The sequence below is a fragment of the Pteronotus mesoamericanus genome, unplaced genomic scaffold (assembly GCF_021234165.1).
Source record: "Pteronotus mesoamericanus isolate MK-2021 breed Mesoamerican mustached bat unplaced genomic scaffold, CSHL_Meso_final contig_120, whole genome shotgun sequence".
Classification (NCBI taxonomy): domain Eukaryota; kingdom Metazoa; phylum Chordata; class Mammalia; order Chiroptera; family Mormoopidae; genus Pteronotus; species Pteronotus mesoamericanus.
The window spans coordinates 1,887,045-1,899,080 of record NW_026555041.1 but is presented as its reverse complement, the minus strand read 5'-3'; the positions used below and the strand labels follow the sequence as shown (position 1 = coordinate 1,899,080).

The window sequence follows — 12,036 nt, the reverse complement described above, 5'->3', positions numbered from 1 at the left end:
CCGCTTTCTTGATAAAGAGACTAAGAAAATAGGGCTGAGAGATTTTTTAAAAATTCAGTTTGGATTTTTAAAGATATACAAATTAGCTAGATGTTGAATGTCCTCTTACATGAATTTTTAAATCTAAAGATTAAAAAAGTTGATAAATTGAGCAACTTGATAGACTATTAGGAACCAGTGGAGTTTCCAGTGCAGTTTCCATCTAGATCAGTGATTTGCAACGGGCGTGCTGCAAGAATGTTTAAAACATGCAATACCTGACTATTCAGTCAGGGGCACTGGCCTCTTTTCCCTTAGATGGTCAAATAAAAAAATGACAACAGCAACACAACAATAGCTGTCCAGCATGAATAAGTCAAAATTATACCTATTTTTTATTGTCAGATAGGCAAAAAAATATATATTTTGGTGTGCTGTAGAATTTTAGTAATTAGTTAATGTGTGCTGTGAGATGAAAAAGGTTGAAAATCGCTGATCTAGATGAAATTTGAATTAGTACTTCTGAATGGCTAGTAATTTTTTTGTCCAAACCAAATGTGGTTTTTGCATTACTCATAGCGAATGCCTTTTTCCATTTTCCTGTAAGCTTGCTTTTGCTTAATGCCACTGTCTGTCTCTCATGGATAGTATTTACCCAGTGCAGGTGTTCATGGATGACCAGCTGTCACCGTTGTTCAGGTTGCCATGGTGCTGAAACTGCCATGACCTTGCTCATGACCTCTATTGCTAGTTCAAGCTACCAGTCACGTGGATGTTAGTAATAATCAACATGCACATGGTACTTCACTTTACAAACGGCTTCATGTATTTTATTTAACTAGATCTTATAAGAAGGGTAGTTATATATATATATATATATTTTATTGATTAGAGAGAGGGAGAAACATCAATTTGTTGTTCCACTTATTTATGCATTCATTGGTTGATTCTTGATGGGCCCCGAAAGGGGGTTGAACCCACAACCTTAGTGTATTGGAACAGCAGTCTAACCAACTGAGTTGTCCCGCCTGGACAAGGGCAGGTTTTTTTGTTTTTGTTTTTTTCTCTTTAATGAATGAGATAATTGAGTGTCATTGAAGTGGATTATTCCAAAATTAACCAGCTAGAAAGTGAGAGGCTTATTATTTTATCTCATGTCGGTTAGAGTTTTATTAATTTTTTAAAATTCTCACCTGAGGATATACTTACTGCTTTTGGAGGGGAGAGAGAGAGAGAGAAACATCTATGTGAGAAAGAAACATTGATTGGCTGCCTCCTATATGTGCCTTGATCAGGGATTGAACCTGTAACCGAGTATTGGTGAACTGGGACGAAGCTCGAGCCAGTTGAGCCACTGAGTGAGGGCAGGAGTTTATTGACTTTTATTTGCACCTTTTTATTAATTAGTTAACCCACTCATCAAGCAAACATCTGTCAAACATCTATTCCTTTCAGGTTTGGTGCTCAGCTAGGCACAGGTGCAGCAGAGCAAGACTTGACCCACTCTCGTGGATCACCCGTCCACCAGCAGAGCACCCGTCCACCTCGAGATCACAGAGAAATGTATACTTGGTGTGGAAGATCATTTTGCCTCAGTAGTTCTGGGATGAGTTAAACTGGACAGCAGATGGGGAAGTGCTCCACAGGAGTCTGTTACCTGAAAGGGTGGAGAGACAAAGCACAGTTAGGGACGCCCCTCCCTGTGTGGCCTGCTCCCCCAGAATTCTCCCTGCTCCCTCAGCACCCCGATCCCCCCGCCAGAGAGCTGCTCTGCATAAACACTCCATTGCAATCAGCCAGCACGGCCCTTTCCCCTCTGGATGCTATTCTCTCATTTGAAAGTGTATTACCTGATGTCTCGGACGTCTCCCCTCAGGTGGGTGCTGGCTCCCAGCCCCCCTCCATTGCTTAGGCAGCTTGCTGCTTCGTGTTCCCCACACGCCCTTTTCCTCGTAGACTCCCAGTGGGCAACCTTGCTGCTGCTCCCCCACACCCGCGCCCCCCCCCCCGCCCCCCGCCCAGAACACGAGCAGTTGGAAGAGAACCCGCCTCCCCCTCCCGCTGAATCAGCCCGCCTCCCAGGAGCCCCACCTTTGCGCCCCTCCCCAGGCCGCAGGTGGAGCTGGACCTACCCCATCTCTCCCTGCACCACAAGCCTTTTCCCCTTACTGGGCCTTTGCGGAATTATTGCCATCAGCATATAGCCATGGGATAATACATTTCTCATACTTAACAAGAATATCTTTATGAAGCCTCTTCCCACACATCTTCATGCCTTGCTCCCTCACTTTATTCAGACAGATGTCATCTTATCAGAGCGGCTTCCCTGGGTAGCCATTTCAAATACCAAGTCCCATCATTCTGTGCCCCAGACAGCTTTGTTCATACCATTTCTCCAACGGTATCGGTCTTATAAATCTGTATCTATATCTGTGCCTATCTGTCTCCATCTGTCCCATTAACCGCCCCCCCCACCCGCCTCCCTGCGAGGGGAGTTTTGACTGTCCAATCGCCTCCCCGTACTGCCCCGAACCGGGCCTGTCGCATCTCGGAAGCCCCAGGCTCTTCGGCCGCCCCCCGCCCCGCCCCCTCCAGCTGCTGGCTTCCCTTGTCCGTGGCCCCGCCCTTCCTCTCCGCGGGGGCTTTCTCAAGTCCCCTCCGCCGCGGCCGCCTCCACCACTCCCCTGGCGCGACGCCTGAAGAGGCCCCAGCGAACACCGAGTTGCCAAGTGTGGTGGTGCTTCTAGGCCTCTCGTCCCTCAGCGGGGCCTGGTTTCTCCTTTGTCACCACTTCACTGCGCCAGGGTCCAGGGTTTGCTTCCGGAGCCCCCCTCTCGTCTGAAAGCCCTCCGGCCCCTTCCTGTCATCGTGCCCTCGTCGGTGCACTGCTGGGGGCCGCTGGCTAGCGCCGCCGTGCCATCTCCCTGAATTCGACTCTCGTTTCCAGCTGCTACTTGACATCTCATTTGGATGACGCCATCACAAACCTGATGTCTGAGCTTGACCACCCTCCCCCAACACACACTGCTCCCCGCAGTGTTCCCCATTTCAGTACACGGTGCCCCCGTGTTCGGACCTAAAACCTTGGAATCATTCTTCTTCCTTCTTTGTCTCCACCCACCCCAGCAAATCCTGCCCACGCTTCCTTTAAACTATATCCAGAGTCTGACCACCTCCCAACACTTCCACGGGCAGCGAGCACCCTAACGGAAGCCACAGCCGGCGTCTTTGCCTCGGCTGCCGCAATAGCCTCTCCCGTAGTATTTGCGCTCCCAGCCTGGCAGCCAGAGCAGAAGCGAGTCCTGCCGCCCTTCTGCTCAAACCCTCGTGCCCCGTAACTCTTGCACAGAGTCCTGGAGTCCCTCTCGGAGCCCTCAAGGCCTCCGGGCCCAGCGCTGCTGTCCCTTCCGCACGGCCCTGCCTACCCTCCGCCCAGGACGCGCTCACTCCCTCCTTCCTCGGCCTCTCTCAGTGTGCCCTCCTCGGGCAGACTGTGACCTCCCTGAGCTGTAGCCCCTTCATGACGCCCTGTGCTTCAACCCTCTTCTGTATTCCTGACTCATCGCTGTGTGATGGGAGCTTTGATAGCTATTCATTTGCTTCTTATCTGTCTCTTTCCTGAGCGTGAGGACCTCTCTGTCCTGTTAATGGCCCTAGATCTTGAATGAATGGATTTAATCCTTACAAAAATAGCAATGATGCATCACAGCTATTATAGTCTTTTAGGTTCTGGGCACCCTTTCCTGGGCACTTTGTAAACACTGCATTCTTGAGGAATCCCTCACGACAACCCTAAAGGGTAGCTGTTTCCTTCACTTCATAGATGAAAATACCTACAATCTCTGGGACCAGTAAAAGGAGAGCTCGATTCAAACAGTGAGTCTGGTCCAACACTAGTGCTTTTTCCACTTAATTGGGGTTTCCCACAGGGGTTTCCGTCTGGGCTCCAGGGGGCTCCTTTATGCACAGCCACACAATTTCTGTTCCAGGTGCTGTGTGTCCCGCTTTTATGTTGCCCACTGGTTACATTTGACCCCTCGTAAACTGGCCCTCGTGAGTTAAACACTAAGCTTTTCAGAACCTGTTCCTGAAACTTGTTATTATGATTTTGTTTCATGTACAAGTTAACCTTTTGTTGGTCTTCATAATATTCTTGTAATCTGAGAGAAAATAACAGATCTGAACTTTGCTATTTGCTTGTATTCACTTTCTAGAGTGCAAATGCACAACCTGACTCTTCTAGGAAATAGTTTGACACTCAGGTATAAACTGCTGGTTCATTGATTCACTGCAGGTCAGAGGAAAGCCTGCAGCTGAAATGTTTCCTGTTTGCAAGAAAAGTGAGGTGATTTACTGAAAGCCTATAAAAATATGGAAATTTTGGTGCCTGGGACTCTGAATGGTAATCTCCATTTTAATTAAAGAATTGCATTTAAAATGAGCAAAACCAGAGTTTGCTAGGTTTGCCAATTACAGGAATAAATTGGAGGCCGAAATTGCAAACCAGCATTTCACCATGTTTTTCAAAAGCAAATCTATTAATCCATAGATAAGTGTTATGTTTACATGTCTTGAGCTAGGAAACCTTTGCATAAACATGCAGGTAGGGAGATACATATCAAAACAGAATCAAGATTAAAATTGCTTCCATGAATAATATTATTATTCCATGCTCTGTGTTGTGCTGAAAACTCTTTGGTGTTTATTCTCCTATGGGTGGTATGCACTGTACATCTGCCTGTTATTTTTTTTTTAATTAGTCTTAGAAATTTGTCTTTGTGTTGTGCAATACAGAAAACACACACACACACACACACACACACACACTTACTAGAGGTCATAGAATTGTAAATGTAGCACCTAAAAAAATAGTGAGAGAGTATGTGTGTGTGTGTGTGTGTGTGAGAGAGAGAGAGAGAGAGAGAGAGAGAGAAATGTATAAAATACAAGAAAGCCTAGTGTCCTCAAGTGTCTGAAATTAAGGGTTTTGGATTTACAGATTCAGCTCCTGAAAATTGCCTCTAAAATTCCTTCTTTATCTTTTCTTTTCAGTATTCTTCCTTAAAACATAGTCTTTCCATGTCCTTCCTTAAATGCTCGGATGATCGGTTGTGTTCTCTTCATGGCTTTGATGTGGCTTACACACTCCGAGGCTGGTGTGGAGCTTCGAGAAGCCCCACCGCTCGCTCACTGTGGTTTTCTCCATTCTTCCGAGAGGAGGAGGAGGGCTTAGAAATTCTAAAATACGCATCATTCACAACCAATATATTATGCAAAATATGTATTATATTTATGCTTATATATGGGTCTCATCTGCTCTGCAGAGATACTATTTCAGAGTAGTTAAATAAATATATTTAATTTCTTGTAGGCAGATACTATCTCAAATACAGTTTGTACAATAGGTTCCACTCTGGTGAAATTGCAGAATCATTTCTAGGGTGTCTGCCCACCTGACAGTTCTTTGGTGTCTTAACGCTTTCCACCTGAGCCTCAGCCAGGTGACAGGGACACATGGAGAGCTAAATCGCTCCATGTAGCTCCATTTTTGATTTCAGTGCTTTCTGTGCAAAAAGGGGCACTCATTTTCCTTAGTAATTGTTTCTTTGGTTGTATTTGACATGTGGATGTGAGCAAGTCAGAGTAACATTCTTACATTCAGCATGTATATAAGGTGAATTTTAACAGAAATCTTTATAGGTGAGGCTATCTTCAGTGCCTGTCAGGAAACTCACATCACTTCCAGCTGGGAGCAGAGGTGTGGATTTTAAGCATGCTGTTTTCTAAGTGGAAGAGACGCAGGTTCATTTCTGTTGATGTCACTGTTGGCGAATGTGTCTGTCAACCTTAGTTGCTCTCTTACATGAAACAAACACTGAGTAGGAATGTCTGAATTTTCTTATGAGAAAGAAAATTTTCTTGCATGCCAATTTTCTTATGAGAAAGGTCAAATTAAATGTGTAATTTTCATATATTTATTACCTCATATATATTATCCAAGCCATTTTAGGCTCTTTGATTTCTTTTTTTTTTTTAATTCCAACTTTTTAAAATCACAGCTGTTAAAATATTTCTGAAATATACTGTCAAGGATTTATAACCTATGAACAAAGAAATTTTCTTTACCTCATGGTTTCTAGGAAACCCAATTTCTTTGTTTATGGTTTATGATAAAATATAGTTTCCATTGCTAAGTTGTAGCTGATTTCACACATTTTTAAGTGAAATTTCCCTAGTGAACGGGTGGGATGGGTCCTGTTATGACTCTGACATGGATTTCGTGGGTGCCTTCGTCTGGGCCCGTCACAGGGTTGTCTGCCATCGGTTATTTCCGGTGTTCGACGGCCTGTGCTGTCCCTCTATCCGCCAGCGTGTGTGGTGCATGTCTCCAGCTTTCCTTTAGTGATTCAGCAGCTCTGGTAGGTGGCGGCCGGCTTTTTAGGGGAGCCCCCTGTGTGGTGGATGTGGCAGCAGGCCAGCGTCGGCGGGATTTCTGGCAAGGCCGCTCCGCCCTGCCTGCCCCCTGGACTGACTGAGCCCTGACCCCCCAGTCTTGCGGCCCCTCTGCCCCTGCTCACTAGCCCTCCTGGGTGTCAGGGTATCGTGGAACCATGGGAGGCGCTGATCAAGGGGAAGGGGCTCTGCATACTTCTAGGCCGACAGCTTTGTTTTTCTCGAGCATTTTAAAGAGTTCCAGAGAATGTGGAGGATGGGAAGACATTCCTTATTCCTACAGTAGCTCTGAAACGCAGGTTTATGCTAGTGCTGGTGAACCTGGGAAGTGGAAGTCAGCCAGGCCCCCTCCGTCCGCGCTGGTCTCGGCCTCCCTGCCTTCCCTCTGGAGTCCCCCCAGCAGCCTCCTTTAGATGCCCCCCTTTTTAACTGCTGAGTAAATGTTAATGACTTACTAATAATACATCCAACCTTCTTTCTCACCTCGCACTGCCGGCTGCTCCTCCATTCAAACACATTTTCTTATGTTCGATGGTTGGTTTTTGTTCGGTTTTGTTTTTCTTCACGCAGTTCCATCAGCTGCCGGTAACTGCGTGCACTTTACCTGCAGCCACTCCACTGAACCAGTTTGACGAGAGAAGCCTCAGGGTTTCCGAGTCAGCGTCGGGGAGGGTCGCGCCTCTGCAGCCGGGCCCTGGTCCGCGGCCTTGGCCCGTGCGGGACGGCGCGGCGCTGAGGGCGGGCGCCGCCCCCCCACTTACCAGGTTACCCCCCTAGACACGCCCCCTCCGCCCCCCCCCGGGACCCAGCTCTCACAAGGCCTCCTTCTTCTCCCGGAAGGCGTCCAGGACAGCAGTGCAGCTCACTCTCCGAGTGCAGGGCCCATCCTTGCCCACAGCTCCGCGCCTGTCCGGCCGCGTCCCGCGCTCTGCGCCATACACGGTGCTCGGTGACGGTGACGGTGACTCAGCTGACGGGAGCCTCACAAAGGGGAGGAGCCGGCTCAGCCGCCGTCTGAGGGGGAGCATTCCGGCCAAGGGAAAAGTCAGCAAAGGCCTGAAGGCAGAGAGGGCTCCCTGCCTTCCACGAGTGGAAAGGGCACGCGTGTGGCCGGAAGGGCAGGGCGGGGAGGGACGAGAGCGGGGCTGGTGTCGGTAGAGAAAGGAGGTCGCGCAGGGCCCGAGGCCCGGGGCCGGGGTGGCCGGGGAGGGCCGCGGCAGGCAGGCGCGCGCGTGGTTCGCAGAAGGACGTGGTGACCACTGCACGCCTGGTTTTAATGACTTGACCGGCAGCGCTTACGGAGATGAGGCAGAATGGGGATGGCAGCATTGGGGGCCGGTGATGAAAGATTCACGTTTGGCATGAATCCCGAGGCGCATATCGACCTATTAAAATGTGGTAATTGCTAGTGGCTATTTATAAGGTAAAGGCTTGCCTGTACCGCGTTTTAGGTTCCTGCTCGTTTCTGTGGCGTTAAGGAAGAAGGCACGGAGGCCTCGGCAGACGTTTCCAGCTCTAATTTTCGCTAAGTCACAGTCGGCAGGAAGCTGAACAGTGAAGTCAGAGCGGTGGCGCCTCCTGTGAGCTGGAGTGCGGCCTGCGGGTGGCGGCGGAGAGACGTCGCCAACGCCCGAGGGTTTGGGTGGAGCTCGCCGTGGGGGAACTCGGGCCGCACTGACGGGCTTCCTGGGTTCGTGTACTAAAGATGGAAAGGGTGGAGTTCCTTCTGACAGAAGGTGTATTTCTCCTAAACTGGAGATGGCAGGCACTGGGGAAGTGTTTGCGGGTGTGCGGGCGCAGTGGAAGGGACGCCCGGCCTCTGCCCGCGTTTCGAGAGCCACTGCGGCTTGGCAGTGAGGCGCCAGGGCGCCGTCTTGGTCCCTGATGTTGGGGCGTTTCTGCCCAGGGGGGCCTCCAGCCGACATAACCGGGACACCCTGGTGCCGTGTCCTTGCAGCCCACGGACTCTCACGTGCTGTTGCATATTTATATTTTTGCTTAATGGTCACAGCAAGAGCAACAGATTACTTCTGTAATTGTATTATTTTATAAGAAAAAAAAGTATTAGTATCAACTTGGATAAAACCACATACATAGTATGAATAGTCAAGGATACTAACGAAATATCTAGTTTTCTCTTTTAAAAAAAAGGGCAGCAATAGGCTTAGTAAAACCGTAAAAGGTAAAATACACTGATTTCTCTTTCAAATTCTGCAAGACAGGAATGCGTTTCTGTCTCTCCCCATCTCTCTGCCACTTCCACAGAAGCACAAAATGTGAGCACAAGAAGGGACCTTGAAGGACATGTGATCCATTTATTGGTGAGGAGCTCAGGGATGGGCAGTCAGGCTCCAGTCTAAACAGGATCGTATCACTGCAAATAAAAATATTACGAAGAGTAGATTTCCCGGAGCTTCTGCAGTGTTGGTTCACCGGTCCCTCCCCTGCTCCTGCGTCTGCCACATACCTGCTTGTTCTAAGTGTGAGAAACTAGAGTCCTTATTTTTCTAGAGCCTTTGGTTTTATTGCAAAGCCTAATGGATCTTAGAGCCAAGAGACCCTAACCAGCCACTTGATGACTTTAGTAGAATTTGATGTCATGGTTCCTTTTTCCAAAACTTGTGACCATTTTTACTGGTGTCCAGCTCTGCTTGGATCCTGGGGGTGGCTCACAAGGAGAGCTCTTCTGCTTGTGGTGACTGGGCACTGTGAGTCCTGAAGGGCCGTGTCGGTCAGTCCTTGCAGTTGAACACCTTGCTCATCAGTCTTGCTGCCGATTGTTTTAATCTTTGGGCCTCCTTTGCTGGATGCCATGATTGGCGCCATTTTCTCACTCACAACTTTGATGCTGTGACGCACTTTCTTATGCGAATAAAAAAGATTTTCCTTGCTAGATTTATTTAGGAATGGAATTGTCAGGTTGCAGGGCATGGGTATTTTCAACTTCATTGTCAAATTCTTTTATAAAATTCTCAACATTTCTAATGTTTTGCATTATAGCATATGAAACAAATCTTTTCCTTTTTTTGTTTCTGTTTACTTAAAATTTGTTTTATCTTAAGTAGAGTTTGTATGTATAATATTATGTTAGTCATATTAGTTTCAGGTATAAAATAAATGAATTCAACATTTTAATACCTGAAAATCTGATCACTCTACTAATTCTAGTAATCATCTGTTACCATACCAACTTATCACAATATTATTGACTATGTTTCCCCTTTCTTTTTCTCCCTTCCCCCCACTCCCTTCCTCTGGTAACTATCCCTTCGGTGTCTGTTCTGAGTCTGTTTTTGTTTTGTTTGTTCATTTTGATATTTTTTAGATTTCACATATAACTGAGATGATATGATATCTGTCTTTCTCTGTCTTTATTTCACTTAGCATAATACCCTCGAGGTCCATCTGTGCTGTCGCAAATGGCAGAATTTCATTTTTTTTCAATGCTGTGTAATACTCCATTACATATATGTACCACATTTTCTTTATCTGTCTGTCAGTGGACACCTAGGTTGCCTCCATATTTTGGTTATTGTAAATAATGCTGCAATGAACATAGGGGCGCATACGTCTTTTTGAATTAGTTTTTGTTTTCTTTGGATAAATAGCCAAAAGTGAAATTGCTGGGTCATGTGGTTTATCTATTTTTAGTTTTTTGAGGAACCCCTGTACTGCTTTCCACAGTGCCTGCACAGTCTGCATTCCCACTAACAGTGCACGAGGGTCCCCTTTCTCCACATCCTTGCTAGCACCTGTCATTTGTTGACTTATTGATGATAGCCATTCTGACAGGTGTGAGGTGATACCTCATTGTGGTTTTGATTTGCATTTCCCTGATGACTAGCGATGTTGGTCATCTTTTCATATATGTATTGGCCATCTATAAGTCTTCTTTGGAGAAATGTTTTTTCATGTCTTCTGTATTTTTATGACCAACACTAAGCAAAATTTTTAAATGTTTGGACAGAAAGTTTTGAAGGTCACAGAACAATCAAACACAATTTTCTCAAAGTTTGCTTTGCACAGTCATTTGTATGGTCCCATCCTAGTGTGCAAATTGAGAGCTGCCTATGTTTTTTAAGTGAATAAATACAGACTTCATACAAGAATGAAAATAAGGGCTTCTTTTTTTTTAATTGTCTCAACTTGTTTGCTCTGATACTACATATTTGCTGTAAGAAAAAACAAATCATATAGATAACATTTTATTTGGCCATATGGCCAAGAAGTTAGAAGCGATGATGGACTACATGAGATATTTTGACCCCTTATCACAGTCCCTGGAACATAGGAGGACTCAATAAATGCAAAACATCCAGAGCTTGATCACTTCTCCCCACGGCCCCCACCCTGGCCCTAGTCGGCATCATATCCCCCGAAGGGCTGTGGCCGCCCCCACGAGGCTTTCCTGTTTCTTCCTCAGCTCCCTGTGGGCTGCGTTTGTACAGGACCTGGTGGCTCCCTGATCCCTCAAGGAGACCCAAGTTCTTGCCCTGGGCTCAAGGCCCCTCACAATACTGCGCCTCGTGGTCTCCAGCCTGCTGGCCTGCACACCCCTGGCCACCTCTGCTCCAGCTGCGGTGACGGCCTGCATTTCTTGAATAGGCCGGGTCTCCTCCCACCTCCTTTGCCAACCGCCCTCCCCCCGCAGACAGCCACATGGCGGGCCCCTCCCTGCCTCAGGTCTTTGCTCAGATGTCTCCCCTCCGTGGGCCAACTGTCCAGAACTTCAGCCTCGGCACCCCAGCGGCACTCCTGACCCTTCTCATGTGGTTCCATTTTTCTTCATAGAACTTTCCAGTCCTAACATAATTTACTAATTTATCATGTTTTTTGTTCCAGAGTGTAAGCCTAGTAGTGAGTTCAGGACCTTTGATTTATTCAGTGATTTATCTCTGATGCTGAGAAGGTTTCCTAGCATGTATGATATCCTCAGTACATATTTCTTAAATGATGAATGTGTGAAAGAAGCTGTTGAGGTTGTTGTTTGATAGTTACATTCCACGTCTCCCTATTGCAGCAGGCCTGGCACTGTTGCTACGGAAGTCCCCTCTTACCTGCTTGCTGCAGGGCTGCCTGAAATGCAGTGCGTGCGCGGCCTCCCCTCCCCCGACCCCTAAATAATAGGCACCTGCTCTAAAGGGTTGTCTGGCCACCCGGAGAATACAGGAGCATTAAACAAAAGGAATTCAACCCAACATATATTTACGGAGCATTTTCTACCTGCAGTGGTCCAGATGGGCTGGTGATGTGATTGCCTGAGGTTTTAACTATAGCATTTATATTCTTTACACATCTGGTTTCCATAGAGTTTAATCTGATCTGCTCAACAGACAGCCGTAGGATACAGTACATATGGTGGACTTTTGAGTCGGGGCCAAAGTGGAAAAGTGATCAGGACACGACTGGGGGACCCGACCCGTTGCGTAAAGTCCAAACCTGGACAAACGTTTTTAAAGACAAGCATAAGACAAAGTCTGAGTGAAGTGCCTGGTGTGATGTGAGGGACTTTTTAATGACCAGAGTTACTAAAAGCATTTCTTGACTTCTCAAGGGTACAGTTTGCTTAGCTTGTATATGGAAAGACATGTAATTGGAGTTTTG

General features: G+C 47.1%; 1 protein-coding gene across 1 annotated transcript in view; it reads left to right on the top strand.

Annotated features, from left to right (window-relative positions):
* The window catches only part of RYR2 (ryanodine receptor 2), a 558,936-nt gene that overhangs the window by 130,773 nt on the left and 416,127 nt on the right, over positions 1 to 12,036 (top strand). The window lies entirely within an intron of this gene.